The sequence below is a fragment of the Triturus cristatus genome, chromosome 2_1 (assembly GCF_964204655.1).
Source record: "Triturus cristatus chromosome 2_1, aTriCri1.1, whole genome shotgun sequence".
In the NCBI taxonomy this organism is placed as follows: Eukaryota; Metazoa; Chordata; class Amphibia; order Caudata; family Salamandridae; genus Triturus; species Triturus cristatus.
Window position 1 is genome coordinate 91,301,382 of NC_140581.1, and position 21,116 is coordinate 91,322,497.

A 21,116-nucleotide genomic window follows, 5' to 3' on the forward strand; every position below is an offset into this window, starting at 1 on the left:
GGCTAAAATTGACAGACATTTGGGAATTCCAGTCCATCACTCCCCCACAGATGTTAGTTGGGAACCGACATCCCAGTTTATTGATCTGGGCCTGCTGTTGGCCAAAAGACTGATCACTCAGCCTTGGAAATCTCATGATCCCACCACCTCAAACCCCGGATGCTGTCACTGACTGCCTGGGAGCAGGCAGAGAGCGTTGCCCTGTACAGGGAAAACATGTTGGGACTCCCTAAAAACCCTCTTGCTAGCAGCTGGGATGCCATTATGGCTGATTTACACACTGAAATATCTGAAGCTCCCAGTGCCTAAATGACCTGTGATGCAGAAGTTGAGGGTGTGTTATGAGGGATGCTCTTAAGCTTTACTTGATATGTCTGTTTCGGGAGTGCTGTATTCCACTGCAACTTCCCTGGTCTCTTTTGATGCTGTGACTGGCAAAGTCAGATGCACTGCATTTACTCTAAAGGATGACTGAGCGGTGTTGCTTAGAGGGGTGCAGAAAGTACAGGCAGATGCACTAGTTAATGTTGCCAATTCCTTTGCCCTTGGTTCATCTGTTTCTAATTCAGTTTGTAATTGTTTTCCTCAGATATATAGCCTATTGGACACTTTCACTTAGGCTGCTGTACCCGTGGCCTATCTGGCTGTAAGAATGCCCCCGATTGTTTTCTATTGATTGATGTTGTCTGATACACAGATTACGCGAGACTGGGGTCATTGGCAGGTGCCATCACAACCAGTTAAGATACTCCTGCTCCTGTTATAAGATTTAATCTTTGGAATAGGTTGACATTGTCATAGCATGATGTAAACTTTAATTGACACTCCCATGCTTGCAAGTGTGTAAAAGTTGCTAAACAAGAAGAGCAATAAACAGGTTTTAAAAAAAATAAAAATCTAAAAGTTAAGTACAAATTTAACAGTGTTTTTAACAAGAATGCCCCCGACTCCCAGCCCTCAACAGTTTTACAATAAAGGCATCTCCAACCCCAGCATGTAACAGCAATAGTTTTACCCTCTCTCTGGGGGTTTAGATAAGCCTAACAGAGCCATAAGGCCAGTGGTGTCCCCTCAGTGTGATATCATTCAGGGATAAGATATGATATGCTGGCATCTGCGTCATACCAAAATTTGGCAAAGTGACACTGTGCCACTCAATAGTACATTTGTGGGTCGGGGATTTCGAGCCCCCACTCTTGCATAGAGGAGTACCATTGTATTCCAAGTAATCCTGGCTGGTCTATTTGCTCAACCCACTCTAATCAACGTAGTCCTGAGCGTAGTAAAGAAATGTTTGTTAGGGGTATCAAATTGTTTTTGAAGAGGTACAAGAGTTTCGGAAGGCCAATTATTTTGATTACGGCAACTCAGACATCTCACAGCAGAGGGAGCTTAAGCCAAGCTTTCACTTGATGTGCCAGTTTGTAGATTACAGGGCCATAATTAAGCTGGATGGTATGCTCCTCTTTAATATGTATAGTTATACAAATATTGAACAGTCCATGAGTGTGTATTCCACCACATATCGTGGCGTATTAGCCGTTATAGGCAGTGCTTGAAATGAAAATATAGAAGTGCAGGTACTCTGTAAAAGAGTACCTGCTTCTTTTTGAGAGGTACTGGTACTCTCCAGTTAAAAGAAATACGTTTCTCGTGAGAAGTGCAGGTACTCTCAGTCTCAAAATAAAAAAGTGCCGGCACTCATTAGCAAAAGAGACACAATTGATGGACGGAATGCAGAACAAATCAAAACATTCACCCCCAGTCAAGAAATCTGGGTTAAATCCATCATTCTTTTGCTCACCATGCCACCCCAGTTTAGACCTGGCCATGTGCAAATCAGTCTTGACCCTGTGCCTCATGGGAACAGTTTAGCCCGAACTGCCAAGCCAGGTCCTCCCTGGACCGGAAACATGCATCCTAGGACCGTTTCGGGGTTTCACCCCTCTTGATCCAGAATAGCTTGATTCCAGTGGCACAGTGAGCCCTGAAAGCCCGAAAACGGTCCTAGGGCGCTTGTTTCCAGTCCAGGAAGGACCTGGCCTGGCAGTTCGGGCTGGACTGTTCCCATTGGGCACAGGGTCAAGACTGATTTGCATATGGCTGAGTCCAAACTGGAATGGCATGGTGAGCAAAACAAAAACGATGGATTTAGGCCCAGATCTCTGTACTCCGGTGAATGTATGACATGGTTATGCATTCTGTCCATCAATTGTTCTTTTTTAATTTGTCACCCGAGTGGGACGGTTATTGCCCCGTCGTGGGTCCCGTGCTCTCCATGCCACTGGAGTCAAGCTATCCTGTCTGATAAGGGCTGAAAGCCTGAAACCAGTCCTAGGATGTTTGTTTCCAGTCCAGGGAGGACCTGGCCTGGCAGTTCGGGCTGGACTGTTCCCGTTGGGCACAGGGTCAAGACTGATCTGCATATGGCTGGGTCCAAACTGGAATGGCGAGCAAAAAAAACAAGATGGATTTAGGCCCAGATCTCTGTACTCGGGTGAATGTATGACATTGTTCTGCATTCTGTCCATCAATTGTTCTTTTTGCAGCGGTACTCAGTAGCAGCCTATTTAGAGCACTGGTTATAGGGAACAGTTCGGTTGAAAGGTAGGACTCTTTACTTGCACCAAATGCAGTTGTTTCCTTCAGTGCCAGAGGCCAGCAAACATTGGTGATATCACGTACTTAAAAAACAGTGCAACACTTGGTGAGCTCACTTGCTTGTCTGGCTTATTGATCCTGGTAACTTCACACAGACTATGGTAGCCCATGCAAAAATCACACTTCTACTGTGCCTGTTTGGGAGCCAGGACAACAGGACTTACCCATGGACTCCATGACCTCTCAACCAAACAAGGGCTGGCCTATTAGGCACTTTTGCCTCGATACTATTTAAGACGGCTTGTGGAATCTGCATAAATGGCTATTCATAAGATTAACCACTCGGTGGATGTCGTGCAAGGGAGTCTTCCAGGGTGTTCAATGTCAGAAAGTCAAGAAGAGGGAGACACTTATTAACTTACTGCCAGGCGATAAGAAGACTGGCTCAGTGGAGCGAGTTAAGCTTGCCTCTGAGACAGGAGCAGCAAGTGTAGTGCAAAGAGGTGTTGTGGCGCTGTTCCTATCTGTTCTCACTTACTCCATGGCTGATCCCTGATTATGTCCCTTACAGAAGCATAGGGGACATCCTGTCTGTTGAGAAGAAAACATAGAGGATGTCAGACTGGGTCATGTCATCAGGACGTTGTTTTTCATTTGACACCTTACTGCATTTTGGAAGTTGTATTCTTGCACTTTAACCAATTAGACGAATACCCTTAGAACAACGAACTGAAAATGTTTTACAAGGAATGGAGAGCATGGTGTTTCTCATGATTAATCCGCCTAGTAACCGTGCCCAGCGATGACACGCACCTACTGAGAAGTCTCTAATAAACACTGCTGCTGCAAGGCATCTGCCTCGTAGCAGACCGCTGCCTGGCACAGACCGTCCATACTCCCCGGGACACAGGTCCTTCATCTACGCTCTTTCCCTATGGCTCTCTGGTGGCTATTCTTCCTCTCCTGTGGTCTCCTAACAGCTCACGAGCTGCCTGGCCTTTGCTGTGCCGCACCCAACACCAGAGGGTGACACGGTCACAGTGACGCCGCCTGGCAGCTCACAGGATGCTTCAAGCCGGCGCTATACCCCAAGCCTGACACTGGGCTGCCCCGCTCACAGTGACGCCCCAAGGCAGCTCACAGACTGCCTAGGGACGGCGCTATGCCCAAAGCCTGACAGTCGCCCCTGACACGTCACGGCCACCACCCAGCTGGTGCTGCCAGCCTCCTCCGTGCACCCCTGCCTGGCCCGTCCTTCGCTCCTGTGCTGCGTCGGGCAGGGTTGTCCTCATATTTCTTCAGCGAATGGAAGACCCGTGACGACACCAAAGTCTTGAAGACCCATGGGTGAGTCAATGAAAGAACCCCTTGCACCCCGGACCACGTACACAAGCCCTCAGCACAGGTGCAGCCGACCCCGGCCAGGCAACAGCTGAGCGATCACTTCCGGAGTGCAAGACAGTAGCTTCCGGAATGGTGGGCGGGCGCTTCCGGGACTGCGAGTCGCCTTTTTCCGAGGCGTTCTTTCGTCTTTCTAACCAATGGAAGGGCTCGTGGGGCGTTCCGTGCCGCTAGCCCCTCCCCGCACCGCCCCTCGCACGTCAATCAGTATAAGCTCGCTCTCCTATTGCCTCCCCTGCATTCACTTTTTGAAGTCGTTTAGAGTGGAGAGCAGGGCAGTGGCAGTCGGAAAATAAAGACCCTCCGTCGGGGGAGGCAGGTAAGGCCCGTGCACCTCAGCCTGACCCGGGGGACGTGGGGGTCTGCTTTTGCCATACGTGTACCATTGTGCTCTTCAGTAAAATGTGCGTTTTCTCATGCCCCTAAGAGCAGCCTTACCATTTTTTTTTACTTCTCTGAGCAGCAGCTGACTGAAGCCCAACCCACACGTAAACAGTACACATAACGCCAGCCCAGTACTTGTTCGGTCCTAGAACTGCATTCCCTAGGCATGACAGGACCTAGAAAAGAAGGGTCTGTGCCAGGCAGTGCCTAGAACTGCACTACACGACCCAGGAATGCACCAGCTGGGCACAGCAGTGCATCATCCATAGGCGAAAGAATAAACAATGTGCACCGTGCGCAAGCCAGTGCCCAGAATGGAATGCGAGGTGCACGACAGTGCCTAGAACTGCGTCCCATGTACGTGACACTGCACTCAAGTGTACCCCGACCATAGCTCGAGCTGTACGCCCTGCATCGCTGTCTGGCAGCATCTAGAACTGCACTCCCTGCTTGTGTCTGCGAGAAGAAATGCACCACCTCTGCCAGGCAGTGCATAAAACTGCACATTTACTGCATGTTAACAACTGGAACTGCACCTCCTCTGCAAGGCCACTCATGGGACTGATTGGCATCTGCGTGGCAGTACCTGAAACTGCATCCTGCTGATTACAGTGCCTTGAATAGTATTTTCTGTGCATGGCATTAGCAATGACTGCACACTGATTCGTAGTAACATTTGTTACCTTGAAATAGTTGTACTATGTGTTATATTATTTTTGTTTGTAAAGCAGGTGATTACCCTACATGGCCGTCAGCATAGGTTCTGCTTCCAAATTTTAGACTGTTCTGTATTAAGGCATCTGACTTTAGGTGCTTCTTCAAATAACTATAAGTACTAGTGTGCCAGATTTGGACAACAACTTATTTGTTGCTCGAGGAAATGGAGCTCCCGAGCAGCAAAATATCATTTTGGCCTTGAAAATCTTTGCATTAGAAACATTCTACATGTGAGGTCACCCACTTTGACTTCTTTACTAACCGGTCCAGTATTCTTGTGAGCTGATTAAAGTACAACAAATATAAAAAGGGAAGGTGTGCGATAAGGTTTGTGCTTGCAGTCAGAACAATCAATTTCCTTACTGGACTATGTGGAAAGTGGGTACACAAGAGGACAAACTGGATTATGAGAAAAATATTGTAAACAGGGAAGGCTTGGCATAAATCTAGCCATGAAAGTTATTGGACATAAGCGAATAGCGGTAAATATACTGCTTATAAGATTTTGGATGTAAGCGCTGTCGTGCAACAACCCTGGCCCTCTCTATGTGCACCAATACAATTTGTGAAGAAGCAGCCAAGGGAAGAGTGTGTTGGTCACTATGCAAGGACGCAGACCTCGCCTACTCAGTGTATCTGGCCGCTGTGCAAGGAAGGAGCCCTGGGCTAACTTTTTTGTGTGCTTACTTCCCACAGCAAATTTGCCATGGCCCTACTGTGTCTTATAGGCACTTTATAATATTAGCTAAGGGTTTGTATTGTAGTTGGCACACTACTGCATTGTTTGGAAGGGAGTGGGTTTGTAGCCTGGCCTACTCTGAAAGTGTTTCAGTGTGTGCAAAGCATGATGACTAGAGTTGTGCTCTTATCATGATAGGTATTTTGTTGTGTCATTGTGTAGTGGACTAAAAGGAGTGAATAATGGGATGCTTAAGATTTTATGGCATTTTTCTATTTGGTTAGTGTGGGAACTGGCACTTTCTGGTTGTTTGAGGCAGTACGCCAGGCAGAACCTACCACTCCCGTCAGGGGCAGGTGGTTATACACACTGTATACCCTGTGTTCACCCTTGGGTAGCTTGGCACTGAGCAGTCAGGCTTACCATAGAGGCATAATTCATGGTAAGAGCAAACCTCATAAGTAGTGTAAACACTCATGGGTATTTCTCACTACCCGGGCAGGGGATGCACATGTGTACTTTCCTTACCTTTCACCTAGCACTTACTTCACCCCTCAAGACGTACCTTTGGGGCACTCAGGTGGAAGTGAGAGGTCCTCTCAGTATGGTTATTGACTTGAACACACCAGTCTGAGTAAATGTGCAATTGCACGCTTCAGCCTGCAGTGGTAGGCCAGATACATATTTAGGAGTACCACCGGTACAGGCACACACCAGCCTGCAATGGCAGGCTGGACACATACTTAGCACACCCTCGGGGCTGAGCGTTCACAAGCCTGCAATGGCAGACGGGACACATATTCAACGACATCATCTGTGCAAGTGCACACACCATCCCCGGCAGGTTGGTCCCAGGTCTTGAAACATTGTAGGTGGAGTGCACATCCACCGGACAGCCATGGCAGACGTGAATAATGCTTTAGAACCCTCAGGTGTAAGCACCACTTCCTAACGTGTGTAGGGAGGGCGCGTACACACTTTCACACTGCACTTACATGGGAAAGTGCCCCAACCCATAAGGCCCTAACAGGAGAATCTACCTCACCCGGAACACATCCCATAAGGAGAGCCGACATATTAGATAGGGAAAACTCACATTGGGGTCCATCTCTACCTGGGCAGTGCACACACAGATGTACCTACCCAGCCACTCACCTACCCCGGTGTGGTGGTAGTGACCAGCCCCCTCAAGGTTGGCTATGGGGGAGAGACCTGGCAGCCTGAGAATGAGACCTTTTTGACAGGCTATTTAGGTGGGAGGCACAATCAGTGCAGCTTCCCACTATTAGCAAGTGTCTCCCCCCTCCTTAAGTATGTGGTGTAACTTTTTACAGGGCATTCACAGGTACAACACCTAAACCAATCAAGTAAGCACCCTATCCTGACGTGTAGGAAGGGTGCGTACACTCCACCCACATGAGAAAGTGCCCAGAGAAAAAAAAGTTGCCAAATACCAGGAGGACAAAAAAGCAACACATTTTAGGCAAACCCTCTTTCCCGCCTAAGAAGGGCCATGTCCAAGAGTTAGACAGATATGTGAATGTAATGTCACCTTTGTGGCAAGTATGTTGGTGTTGTGTGATTGGCATACTGTCAGGTCCCACTCAGGAGGTGGGAATCACATGGCAGACGGGGTGGTTGAGGTTTTTTGCCACTGGTGTGTTGGAGTCTGTTTTACTAAGTCTCTGCTGACTGGGCCAATTACACCCTTTCCGCATTGGAATTTCGGTTACCATTGGTGAGCAGTCAAAGACTTTCTCAGGGAAGCAGTCTAGGGAACAAGAGCTTTATTTTATCATTAGTTAAAAAGAAAAACTTTCACCTACATGCTCCTGTGAAGTGCTTTTATCCTTTGGGATTCTCTATCTCACTCACTCATTACCCATCTGGATAGTTTGTAGTTTAGTTCAATACTTTTAATGCCATTGTAGGTTAGCTTTCAAGGAAGCAGGATTTACCTTTGCGAATCAGGCAATAGAGGCCCAAGCACATTCTTTGCGCGCTATAAATTTCAAATCAAACCTGCATTGCATGCTCAGTACCATTGTGGATCAGTATCATTGGCTTCACTTCCTCAGGTTTCGGGGCAGAGGGGGCAACAGACTGCAGTCTCACTCCTGTCTGAGCCACATGGATCTGTGCATCAGGCCTGCTAGCCGAGAGCTCGTATTTGGAAGTTGTGGCCTCTGGGGTGATGCACAGGTGCTCCTTTGCTGCAATTACCATCTCTGGGATGATACAGTCCCTCTTTGCAGGTGAGCCCTCAGGCTGCAGCACCAAACCTTTGTGGGCCAGCGGCAGAAATATTGGACAGCACAATGATGCACTGATGGATAACTTTTTCACATAGCTGATTCCAGGAACTGCACTGGTAGACTGGCAGGCCCCTCATGATTCAGGTTGATACATACTTTGCTCCCAGAAGATAATTAGATACTTCTGGGTGTTCCACATGCTGGAACACCATGAGCTTCTCCTAGACAGTCTCTTCTCCTGCAGGGCCAGGCACACTCCTTCCCCCTCTGAGCAAGTGGGGTGGGGGGCTTAAAGGCTCTAGGAAGACTCTAAGCGTCTCCAGGAAGTTGAAAACTTTATAGGATGCTCCCTCGCCTCTAGAAGATTGGCTGTTATGCACACATTAGCTCTGGTCACACAGCAGTCCTTCGAGTACTCTGTAAAGTATTCTCTTCACTGGTGAAGAACAACTTGGAAATGGAGCAATGTTACGTGGTTTCGATTCCTGCTTTTACACTACTTTTCCAGACAGGGAATATGGATCCCTTGTCTAAGGTTTTGAAACAGGTTTGGGTTGATTCCCAGTCAAACCACATTTTCTGGCTGTTTAGACATAGCCAGTGTGCAAGATGGTGATTAGCACAGCAGGTAGGAATGATGCTGGCTTCAAGCAGCAGTAACCAAAACATGGGCACAATGAAGTGTGAGTCCTCTGCACCTGTCTGTCATCACCTTCCCGAAGCAGTAAAACCTGAGACAGACAAATGGGCAAGCCCTTCGTAGAAACTTGAGCAACAGAAACCGCTGTCCCACCCCTCAACCCAAACATCTACCAAATGACAATGCTGAGGAAGAACTAATTGGCAGCCTTTTGCTAACAAGGCTCTCATGGATTTTCTAAAGGTGACTGTCTCCATCCTCCTCACTTCAGTGTCTAGGTCTGCAGCCACAGGAATGCAGACAGTATACTTCCACAGTCTGTGGAAGCTACCCTCACCCTCCATCTGGTGGCATGCACAACAAGGTGCTACGCAAACAAATGATTGATTGAATGCTGAATAAATCATACATTCAAAAGTGCTGCGGCAACAAATGATGGACAGCATTCCATCCATCATTTGTTTGCATATCACTTTTTGCCCTAAGTGGGATGGGTATGCCCAAACGTGGGTCCCTTGCTCACTGCGACTCTGGGCAATAGCTTGCTTAATCTCCACAACGGCCCCTCGCGGCGGGATGCCTGACTTTCACCTTGTGGATACCCTGCTATCTCACAGGGGAATACCAGGACGGGTTCCCTAAGCAAGCGCCGGGAAACCCACAGCGGGTAGCTGTGCGCTATATAAGCTCAAACATATTTACATTTACACACTGTGCCGCTGGATTCAAACTAGTCTGGCTAATGAGGGGTAATACCTCGAAACCGGTCCCAAAATGCTTCTTTCTGGTCCAGTGAGGAACTGGCTAGGCAGTTTGGGCTGGACTGTTACCATGAGGAACAGGTTCAAGACTGATTTGCACATGGATTGGCCTAAACTAAGGTGGCATAGTGTGCAAAAGAAAGATGGATTTAACCTAAATCTCTTGACTGGGGGTGATTGTTTGATTAATTCAGCATTCTGTCCATCATATGTTGCTGCAGCACAATGCCCAACAAAGGCATCAAAAATGCGTCCCACAGATTACAGAGATGCCGTTTTGAAAGAAACACGCATACTGTCCGACATCAGGATCCAAAACAATCAAATCGTGCTTATCCCGGATTATATAGTACGTGTGCAGATACGGCTGGGATCTTTTAGTGCAGTGAAACGCCAGCTTCCAGAGCTAGACATCCGTTACTCTCTGATATTCCCAGCCTGGCTACTGGTGGCTGCGAAAGCTGCCATGCGCTTTTTTGATACACCTTCAGATGCTTGGGACTGGCTAGAGGAAACTGGCCTTTTGACTGGGTCCAAGCCATCGGCTGAGCCAAGGGCATCCTGGCGGGACAGAAGAAATCTGCACACGGGCAGAGGGCACTGTCGGCAGTCTCTGACTTGGAGCAAAGACTGATGGAGAGACCGAAGGCGCTACACTTAGCCGCAGTGATCCGATCCACAACACAGGGCTCTGATCATGAGGCGGGATCTACTCATTCACTGAGTGCAGATGGATCGACCCCCGCACGGTCCAAAGATTTAGACTGCAGCTACCAAACGTCACACAGCAAACATCAGATGATATAATCTGAATATTCATCAATAACCCGATAAGTGAACAATGTACAAATGCTGCAGTGTTTTGTTTTCATGCCTTATCCTACTAGCCACAAATATGGCGCAAAGGGGAGTTAGTCATTTACAGTTCCTGATATGGGAACTGAGCGGGACATGACATTCCCTTTAGTCAGACAACGCGCACACCTACACCTAAAACTTAAGAGGGGATTGAACATTGAGGGGGTGACAAGATATTATAGATCTACACTGCGCACCCATATGGCTAAACACAGGCCAGCAGAGTAGTTGCCACGGTTGGGCATTTTTGTTTGGTCGAACTCCAACCGCGAGTTCGCCCTCATACGATTATGCAGATTGCATTTGAACTCCCGGTTTCGCTTTTATTTTTGACACCCCAATGAGCTTTAAACACCCACATAGTCCCCTGCCATCCATCCATACCTTCCTAATATAACGGGGACAGCACTTCTGAAACATGGCACAAACTAATATTCTTGCATGGAATGGGATGGGAGTGCACACACCTGCGCGCGGATACTGCATTCCTACATGGAACACGTTTGATCGAGACAGAAGCTGATTGCCGCCGCCGTTGCTGGAGGGGCCAGGTATACAGCACTACTTACTCCTCCCGAGCGAGAGGGGCCTTAGTATGGATAAAAGCAGGGGTCCCTAATGTGATGGAGGAGACGGGAACTCACACGGAGGGCAGATATGTGTTTATGAAAGGTAGCCTGAATGGTCACAATCTCTTTATAGGTTATAGGCTCTATAGATGCCCCCACTGTAGAACAAGCTTCATTTCTCCGTACATTGACTAAGGTCCTGGGACCTGGCCCAATGAAGTGGAATCCCATGGATGATAGGGGGCGATTTCAACTCCGTGCTAGACGTAGAACTGGAAAGGTCCTTTCCACCTCTGACTTGAACTGTGACTGCGTCGAACGCGCAGACACTGGCTGAGTGGCTGACACATTGGTCTTTGACGGACATATGGCGCACCCTCAAACCAAACACACACATTTTCTCGTTCTACTCCCCAGTGCACTGATTGTATGTAAGACTAGATCGTATCGTATGGTCACATACCCTCTTTACCCTTTATAAAGGGGATTGAATACCTGGGACGCACACATTCTGTTCACAACCCCCAGTTGCTGCAACTTAAAGGGAAGATAGCCCCCCTCATCCCGGCAGCGCTGGAAGACCAATTCTGGACTACTTTGAGGTACTTGACAGGTCTACAGGCGACACACTGTTGGAATGGAATGCATTTAAAGGTTACCACCAGGGGACGTTGCTTAGGGCTCACTTGGAACATGTGCAAGCGGCTGAGCAACGCACTCAGCCAAGTAGAGCATCAGCTACTGAACCATGAGACACATGAGGCAACAGGTATGGGAGGCACTCCGCGCTTAGAAGAGATGCGCGCGGAACATGCAGAACTACTAGAGCGGCTTAGATGTCACAATTATGCGGCACACTCTGCATGCACACGCCGCAGCAGATAGACTGGGTCGGATGCTTCACCAGGAACAAACCCGTCAACCCGTATGCGCTCTACGGACCGAGCTGGGAAGCATGCTATATACACAGCATGAAATACACGCGGCAATGACACATCGCTGCACCGCACTATACCAATCCTCAGGGCCCTGTGACGAACGACGACAAACACCTTTCTAGACTCTGTTCATCTGCCCGAGGCAACCCAAGACCAAATGTAGTTATTGAATGCGCCAGTTTCACCTGATGAAATTTGAGACGCGATGGCGGCGCTGGCAAAGGGGAAAGCTCCTGGGCTGCGCCCTCCCATTGGAATGTCGGACCTACAGTCTACATCTCTATCGCAGAAGCCGAAATCACAAAGTGGCTTCCAGGTTCCTGGATCTGGGTTTGCAGTAGCTAAGAGACTTGTCACCAGGAGATGGCAGTCCCCTGATCCCCACCTCCTATAATAGCGTGGAGGCGCTCCGTGCTGACATGGGCCAAGCCTGAGGGCATCGCGTTACACCAAGAGGATCCCCTGGGTACCCGCAGGGCCCACTCGCTGCAAGCTGGGACATGGCGTTAGCTGAGTTACTAAACATTCGCAACGCCGACATGGAGGCTTCCCCCTCAACCAATGCCGCCTCAGAGGAGGACACACCAGATGAGAAGGACCGCTACCGGAAGGGGCGTGGGTCTGAGAGGGTAGGCAACGAACATAAACGCGCACCACGCAATACTATTTCTCGGACACCTGCTAGACTTACCCCTTCTATACAACAGTTCAAAGGACGCATCAGGTGGGGAGACCAGGGGAAAGCTCCGATTTCATCACACATCACCCGTTCTGTTTTAAGTTTTCCGTGTTACATTATTGCCCACCTCCCCAGCTCACAGACCACTACGCAGTGAGAAGTTCCAGAGCTGACATACATTGCGTCCTTAGGTGCCACAGTGCTATCATGGGCACCAGCGACTAATATCCGAGGCACATACCATACAGCAGTATTATATGTACGCTGCAGACAGAATTGTGGATCTATTCCGATTCAATTTGCATCGCCATATACTCACTGAAAATGTACCCACCAAATGGCTATCACCAAAAGTGTTATATGCTGTGTATGCGTGTATTGTTAATGCAAACGTAATAAAAACAGATTTTAAAAAATGGGTCTCACAGGCCCCCGCACTCGGACTTTGACAACACAAGAAGCCTTACTGCCATATACATTCCACCCATCAACTGCATGCACTCGACTTGCACAACACAATTGTCGGTGCAAAGATCTGGGGTTCACAGTCCGCAGAACCAACCTTACAGGAGTGTGGGCAGTAGACCTTTCTCCATTCTAACACAGAAAAAGATCTGGTCCTGTAATGATTCACAAAACTACAGTACACTGCCACCGCTGAGGTATGTGACAACCCAGGGCATAGACAGTAGTCCTATGCCAGCTATGAGGGTATCCCCCTTCAGTTCACAGAGCAAGCATGGGCAGTAGTCCTATGCCAGCTATGAGGGCATCCTTGGTCTGCCCCTTCAGTTCACAGAGCAAGCATGGCCAGTAGTCCTATGCCAGCTATGAGGGTATCCTTGGTGTGCCCCTTCAGTTCACAGAGCAAGCATGGACAGTAGTCCTATGCCAGCTATGAGGGTATCCTTGGTGTGCCCCTTCAGTTCACAGAGCAAGCATGGACAGTAGTCCTATGCCAGCTAGGAGGGTATCCTTGGTGTGCCCCTTCAGTTCACAGAGCAAGCATGGACAGTAGTCCTATGCCAGCTAGGAGGGTATCCTTGGTGTGCCCCTTCAGTTCACAGAGCAAGCATGGACAGTAGTCCTATGCCAGCTATGAGGGTATACTTGGTGTGCCCCTTCAGTTCACAGAGCAAGCATGGACAGTAGTCCTATGCCAGCTACGAGGGTATCCTTGGTGTGCCCCTTCAGTTCACAGAGCAAGCATGGACAGTAGTCCTATGCCAGCTAGGAGGGTATCCTTGGTGTGCCCCTTCAGTTCACAGAGCAAGCATGGACAGTAGTCCTATGCCAGCTAGGAGGGTATCCTTGGTGTGCCCCTTCAGTTCACAGAGCAAGCATGGACAGTAGTCCTATGCCAGCTATGAGGGTATACGTGGTGTGCCCCTTCAGTTCACAGAGCAAGCATGGACAGTAGTCCTGTGCCAGCTATGAGGGTATACTTGGTGTGCTCCTTCAGTTCAGAGAGCAAGCATGGACAGTAGTCCTATGCCAGCTAGGAGGGTATCCTTGGTGTGCCCCTTCAGTTCACAGAGCAAGCATGGACAGTAGTCCTATGCCAGCTATGAGGGTATCCTTGGTGTGCCCCTTCAGTTCACAGAGCAAGCATGGACAGTAGTCCTATGCCAGCTAGGAGGGTATCCTTGGTGTGCCCCTTCAGTTCACAGAGCAAGCATGGGCAGTAGTCCTATGCCAGCTATGAGGGTATCCTTGGTGTGCCCCTTCAGTTCACAGAGCAAGCATGGGCAGTAGTCCTATGCCAGCTATGAGGGTATCCTTGGTGTGCCCCTTCAGTTCACAGAGCAAGCCCCGGAACTCGCAACGCGAGGGACAGGAATAGGCCTCTGTGCACACACTAAGTTGGCGCGATTGCAGGACCAAACACTCGCGCCAGCGGTACATGCTGAGTCGTTGCACATGTATCGCTGTGCTTCGAAGTGGATTTTGGAAGAGGAGACTGAGGAATTGCTCTTTGTGCTCCTATTATTTTTTAAGAGATTTGCTTCTAGGTCTACGTTGAGTTGGGTCCAGAGTTTTGTACCATCCATGCACTTATTTTAATGGTGAATGGTTCTGTCTGACGGCGGTGTTCTGTTAGTATTTTTTTTAGTTAACAAAATTGTTATTGTTTCATGACAACTCAACCATACACTGTGCAGGTGAGTCAAATATCGAGACACTAATAGTCAAATAGCAATAGAGTGTTTGCACGGCATCCGCATCAGTTATGTTCTCTGAATGCGCATAGTCCACAGTAGGCCGTGCAATACAGCTAATGCGTCCAACCCAGTCCTCGAACGGTTATCTAACAAACCCTCCCCGTCTCTCCCCTCTCCCTTCCTCTTGAATTCCGTGTTCTGCTAGTATTGCTGCAGTTTATGCGGCTAAAGGTGTGGCCTTTATGCTCGATGGCTTGGTGGCCTATGCGGTGTCGTGAAGATGTAGCGTACGGCAGATAGTGGGTGTTGAGCCTGGATACATTATTAAACTAGTCAAGTCCTGGTGCAACGGGCTTCCATAGGCAAAGGTGTAGGAGTTGGCTTGCTGCCACATTTTAGATTATTTCCAGTCTCCAGAGTAGTAAAAGTGGGGTCCTTAAGTAGAGATGCTCAACATACGGTAATGGAAGCGCGCAACCTCACTCGGGGAAACCTAGATGAGAAAGATGCATGTAAGAGGATCCATGCCATGGAAATCACTTCTTATCTGATTTACTTGAGGGGGCAAGTATGCGCAGGGCCATGGGGTTTATGTGATGCACCAGTGTTTTCCACATAATTGTGGATCTGGCACATTTGCCTCATAATCCATCATGTGCTGCATAATATACAGATTTTAGCAACACATTTTTTTTCTTTTTTATTAAATGGCTCAAAAGTTACTAAAACATTGTGACTCATGTTCCCACTCAGTGGAAGTCCCTTTTGGAAAAGTTAACTGGTCATCTTACGGTTGCTTATTGCTGTATGTAAAATTGCAAAATAATGTCGTAATTCCATCACAAAATGTGCCGCACAATTTGCCTTTTCTTGCCGCATAATTTGGTTCTCCCTGCCTGTAAAATGCAAGCTGGAGACCATGATAACTCTTAAAGCAGTGTTGGAGTCAGTGGGGTGAGTTCCTGAGGCCAGAGGATTACCAGCTTAAATCTATGCGTAATAATAGCACATGATGTTGAAGGACTGGAAGAGGCCGTATAATGTCCTGAAGTAGAGGTTGAAGAGCGATGATAGTTGAATGCCAAGAGAATGCATTTGTTCTACTCTCTGCAGGTGGTCTTGTTGGTCACTGTTGCTGTGGTTGTTCTCATGGGGAGATTGAATAGGAAAGAAATTATTTGATGTTCACTGCTGCTGATTTTTAACTTTATTTACCATTTAGTATATCATAGCAATACAGGCGTAGTAGTTCACTGTCAATGTCATTACAATGGAGAAAGGTAAAATGGAGCATAAAACATCAAAACACTAGTCGACCTGCAGTGTATCTATTAGACGACATAAATCAGCAAGGCTTAAAAAAAAAAAACAGTCCTGAATGCCCATCCCTCTACCCTGAAAGCAATCATTTGTCTCCCAGCAGCAGGTCTATAGGCCCACCCTTATCCAACCGCCTCATATGAAGCAACATACTCTAGGAGTCATGAGTACTGCAGGGTACTGCAAAACCGAGGAAAGCGAAACCTTGAAGATGACAAAGCTGGTCACCCCACTCCCGCAGGTACAATGCCCCGTTCCAGTTGTGAGACAGTGGCTCGTCGAGCAGTTTCCACATAGGACCTGTATGGACCCCACATGTCCTTAGGACGGGAAGAGCTAGGCAGTGTGCTGGAGTATATTTCACTGTTGATGTTGCAGTAAGCCAAACTGTTCAGCCGGCCTTGCAGAGTGGGAGCTGACCTACGGCCCCAGTGAATAGCTATTTCTCTTTTGTCCAGCAGCAGACTGAGAGATGCGACCTCCGGACGCCCCTAGGGAAGTTTACCACATACCCCAGTAGTGCCACTTAAGGTGTGGGGACGAGTGAGAGCTCAGTCATGTCGCCTAGTCCCAATTTGACTGTAGTTTTGGGCAGGACCATGTGATGTGTGCAAAATCAGCATAAGGGGCGTCACATTTGCGGCAGGTATGGGGTCTGGACGGGTCCAGTCTTTGGGCTCTGGCAGGGGTGATGTATATTCTGCGTAAGAATTTAAAGTGCAGTTGTTTATGCCTGCTGTTTAGTGACACTTCCTTCGTTACAGCACAGCATTTAGTCCACTGGTCGTCTGTGATTGGGCGGCCTAAGTCTTCTTCCCAATGTTTGCGGATCTTGTTGTCATTGACCGGAATCATTCCACAGCATGCCTTATACAGTTTAGATATGAGATGAACCCCACTCTCGTTATGATGAGCGAGAGCTGATTGAACGAGTCTGGTTCAATGGGAAAACCAGGTAACGTGGCACGAAGAGCCGAATGAATCCGGCCCAGTATAAAGCTGTTCATAAATGTGGCGTCATGGAAGCGGACATCCTCCGTCGCCGAGAAGATGTGACCATCAGGGTACAAATCACCCAGTGTGGAGATATCAAATTTGGCCAAAGTGCGCTGCACCAGTTTTTCACCGGTGATTGGCAGCCAGCGGGCATTGGGGACGGGGAGAGCTGAGGAATATAGTGTGGAGACACCGGTGACTCGTCGCAGCTTATCCCAGGCCCAGCTGGTGGTGGAAACAGTCTGGATATCATTAGGGTCTCTGGGTACGCCCTTGGGTAATACAGTGGATAACCGCTCAGGAAGGACAAAATCCGCCTCGGGACGGAGGAAGGGGATCCTAGCATCAGGGTGGAACCATGCAAAGGCATAGCTGCATTGGGCCACAAGATAATACATGTGGAAATCCAGAACCCCAAACCCTCCCCTCTCGTTTGGTACAGTGAGCACCTGCCAGCGTACGCGAGCCTGTTTGCCCCCCCAGACCAATTTGATAAGGTGTGATCGCAACTTCAAGAATAAACTGTTCGGGAGGGGTATGGGAATATTGTTGAAAAGATAAAAAAATTTGGGGAGCACCACCATCTTAATAACCGCAACTCTGCCGGCGATGGACAATGGCAACCACAACCATCTTTCCACTTGAGCTTCGAGGGCGCTGATTGCCTGCCCATAATTGAGGCGAAGGATCTGGGCGGCATTAAGATGGATGTGAATGCCCAAATACTTAACTGAGTCAGAGCACCATTCGAGGGGGAATTCAGTACCACAGAGTCGTACTGGACGTTGAGGAGAAAATAACCGACTTGCGCCAGTTGATGCCCAATTGATGCCCAGGCCGGAGTGTTGACCAAATTGGAGGATCTCTCTAGCCAGACCAGTAGAGGGCTGGTGTTGAATTGTAGGCCTCTCTGCAGATGCCTTTCCTGGAAATGTCGAATTAAAGGGTCCATGGCTAAGATGAAAAATAAAGGGGACAGAGGACACCGTTGCCGGGTGCCCTCTGGATAGAGAGAAGGGTCGGGAGAGCGTGCCGTTCAGGCGAAGTATCGCCGTGGGGCGTCAATATAATAGTGTGGTGGTGGCTATGAATCCCACAGGCATTCCCATATGGCGCATAACCGACACGAAGAAAGGTTCACTGCTGATGTTGGGGAGATTTGCTGTTATTTTGAGGTGCTCAGATGGAGAGAAGATTGAGTGCAGTGTGGGCCAATTGTATGTGTAGGTTGAGTTGGGGGAAGCCAAGAGCCTCTAGGTTTGTCTCCTAGAGGTCCCCAAATTCCACAGGGCAGGGGGTGGGGGGAGGAGGGGGGAGGGGATAGGTTTGCTGAGCTGGTTCCGGGTGCCTGGAATTCTCTTCCAGGTCACATAAGAGCAGCATCCTCCTATGAGCATTTCAGAACTCTGCACAAAACCTGGCTTTTCAAAGAAGCTTATGACTAAAGTATTGCTCTGCCCCGCTGCTGGAGCTCCCAGCGCCATGAAACCTTTGGTGTATCAGCGCTTTAGAAGTCCTTAATAACATCACATAAGGGAGATGTGGGCAATGAGGGTTAGGTTGGAGGTCAGGAATAAGGAAGAGGCAGGCTAAGTGTCGTTGGCTGCTAGTTTTGCAGGGGAGAGGAGGGAGGGGTGTGGGATTGGAGAAAAGTAGATTAGAGGAGCTTTAGTAAAGAGAAGATGAATCCTAGACCAGCCCTGGGGGTCTAGACGCATACACATGGGTACTGTGTAATGGAGAGGTCTAGGGCGCTTGGTTGTGTGTATGTGCGCATGGGCATTGTGTAAGGTGCCACCCCTGGCCTTCATGCCTGTGTAAAGTACTTAGCGGTACAAAAAGGGGGTGGTGATGGACAGAGCATCAGAACCAATCAAACACTCTCACCCAGTCAACAGATCTGGGTTTGATCCATCACCGTTCTTTAGCCCACTCTGCCACCCCAGTTCAGACATGGCCATATGCAAATCAGTCTGACCCTGTGCCTCATGGGAACAGTCCAGCCCGAACTGCCAAGCCATGCCTTCCCTGGACCGGAAACAAGCTTCCTAGGACCGGTTTCTGGCATTTCAGCCGTCTTCAGCCAGGCTTGCTTGAATCCAGTGGCAAAGTGAGCAAGGGACTCACGTCTGAGCAAAGTACTTGGCATGCTGAGGGCTATGTGTGGGCAGGATGCCAGTTAGCATCGTGGCCTACTGTGCACGTCAACTGTGTGGGAGTGTTTGAGGTGTGTGTAGGTGTTCATGTGAGCAGCGCTGCTGTGTATGTGGCATCCCTGGGGGTATTTTGTGCAGAGCCACATTAGGGCACTGTGTGGATTAAAAACGGTGTGTGTCGTCGCACTGGTTCTCTGCGTAAGAATGCACACGTGTGTGTAGTCACACTAGGGCCCTGTGCGGGGCACCGGGTCCCGTCTTTCACTGCTGCTTCGCCCCTCCCTCCCCGCTGACATGGCGCAATGAGCGCCTTGACCCGATGCACCGAGATAGCACCGCTGCGCGCCAGGCAGGGCGCAGTGCTACATCTGACACCCTCACTCACTGCAAGCGGACACAGCGCTACAGGGCCGCTATTGGCTGCCAAGTGTGGGGGAGGGGACTTTTGTCAACATGCTCAGGGGATGCTCGGAGGTGTAGGCCCTTACTTGTAGGCGGACAAGTGAAACTACAAGTCGTGGCATGCTCGGTGGGCGCGTTACAGCTGTGCGCTGCAATCGGCGCTCTAACTCCGTGTGACTCGGCTGTGATCTGAAGATCACCGGATCCCTAGGGGGGCGATGACCTCTGAAACTCTGGCCAGACCCAGGGAGCCGGAGGGCTCTCTCTACACACTTCACGTGGCCTCCTCACCTTGGGGTGGACCTAGGCTAGCGGGGTGCTGTAAACACCTGCCCCAAACCGCTGCCAGCTAGAGTCTGTACACAGCAGGGTTTGCTCGAGGAGGGGGTGGATTCCCCTCCCCTAGGAAATGCTGTAAGTATTTAGACAAATAGCGCCTTTCATAGTATATTTCGACAGAAATTGGCTAAACGCATGGGGTCTGAAAGGGCACAGTGACGGGCTACAGTGCTACTTTATGTTTTTCCTTGTACCACCTCCTCCCTCCCCACCCAAACTCCCCCTGCCCTCGCAAGAATCTCTGGTATTCACTCTGTACCCTCCCTACTATTTTTTTAATGGTGTCAAAACCATGCATTTTCTACACAATGTTTCCCTAACATTACTGAAAATGCCGTAGATCTCAACAGCGGTTCGACACGTGAGAATGGAATTTGACGCGCGCTGTCATGTTTCAGGTGTGAATGACCTCTTTCTTGCCTCCGCTCCTCAGTTTGTTTTTATCCTGTCCCTTCCACGGAGGCTCTGTGTCACAGTTTACGGCTGGTGATGTGTGTGAGGTGTGGGGTAAGGTGAAACAGTTGAAAGTTACACTGAACTGACAGGTTCATGTAGATATGTCTATTTTTATTTATTTCAAGTTTCTCCAAGTGTGTTCGAAAGTTTTTGGAGAACACATTTGTGAAAGTATTTAAAACTGTCTAAAGATTAGAACTTGTCCCCGCGATGCTGTTACTCTCACTGGCAGGTTGTCTGTCTAGCCCTGTCGAACAATCTCGCACTATGGAGACTGCTCGCTGCAGAACTGAGCAGTATTTTAAGCACATCCTAGATGTTTAATGCTTGCCACTGTTGTTTAATCTTGAGTATCATAAATAGTGTTTTCCATCAAGCTCTATACCGCACTTCTGCGGTATCTAAGCACTAGAATGTACTTTGTTCCTGTTAGTCTATTGCGTGATAATAATTGATAATGCATGTGTTGACCTCCATGGATGGATGGCAGAGTTGGTCTTTGACCCCCAGATCACACCCGCTAGCATTACGGGTGTTGAGCTCGCTGAGCTATGTGCCACCCTTTTACTTGTTCATGACGGGGATCCTTTCTTGACCCTCTTGCAGATGGGTGGCATGCTTCTGAGCAGTGACACCCTCCCAGGCGTTTGCAGTATCGTTTCCTACCCGGCCTCACACTGGTAGGGCTAAGCACACCTTGGCTTGTGCTAAGCGCAATGTGTGAGTATAGGCCTTCTCTCAAATTGCTTCTATTAGGAATGGAGTTTCTGGTCGGCTAGGGTATGCACCTAATCCAGGCACAA

The 21,116-nt window shown here is 49.0% G+C and overlaps 1 protein-coding gene across 3 annotated transcripts in view; it reads left to right on the forward strand.

Moving 5' to 3' along the window:
- The first annotated feature begins 3,789 nt into the window (after window positions 1-3,789).
- ATOSB (atos homolog B) overlaps window positions 3,790-21,116 on the forward strand; it is a 416,415-nt gene continuing 399,088 nt past the window's right edge. For 2 of the 3 annotated variants that reach the window (XM_085628132.1, XM_085628131.1), the window contains exon 1: window positions 4,227-4,321. The gene's annotated coding sequence lies outside the window, so the exon portion shown is untranslated. Of the gene's footprint in view, window positions 3,949-4,226; window positions 4,322-21,116 lie in introns of those variants that run through there. The other variant, XM_085628134.1, reaches the window with a different exon arrangement.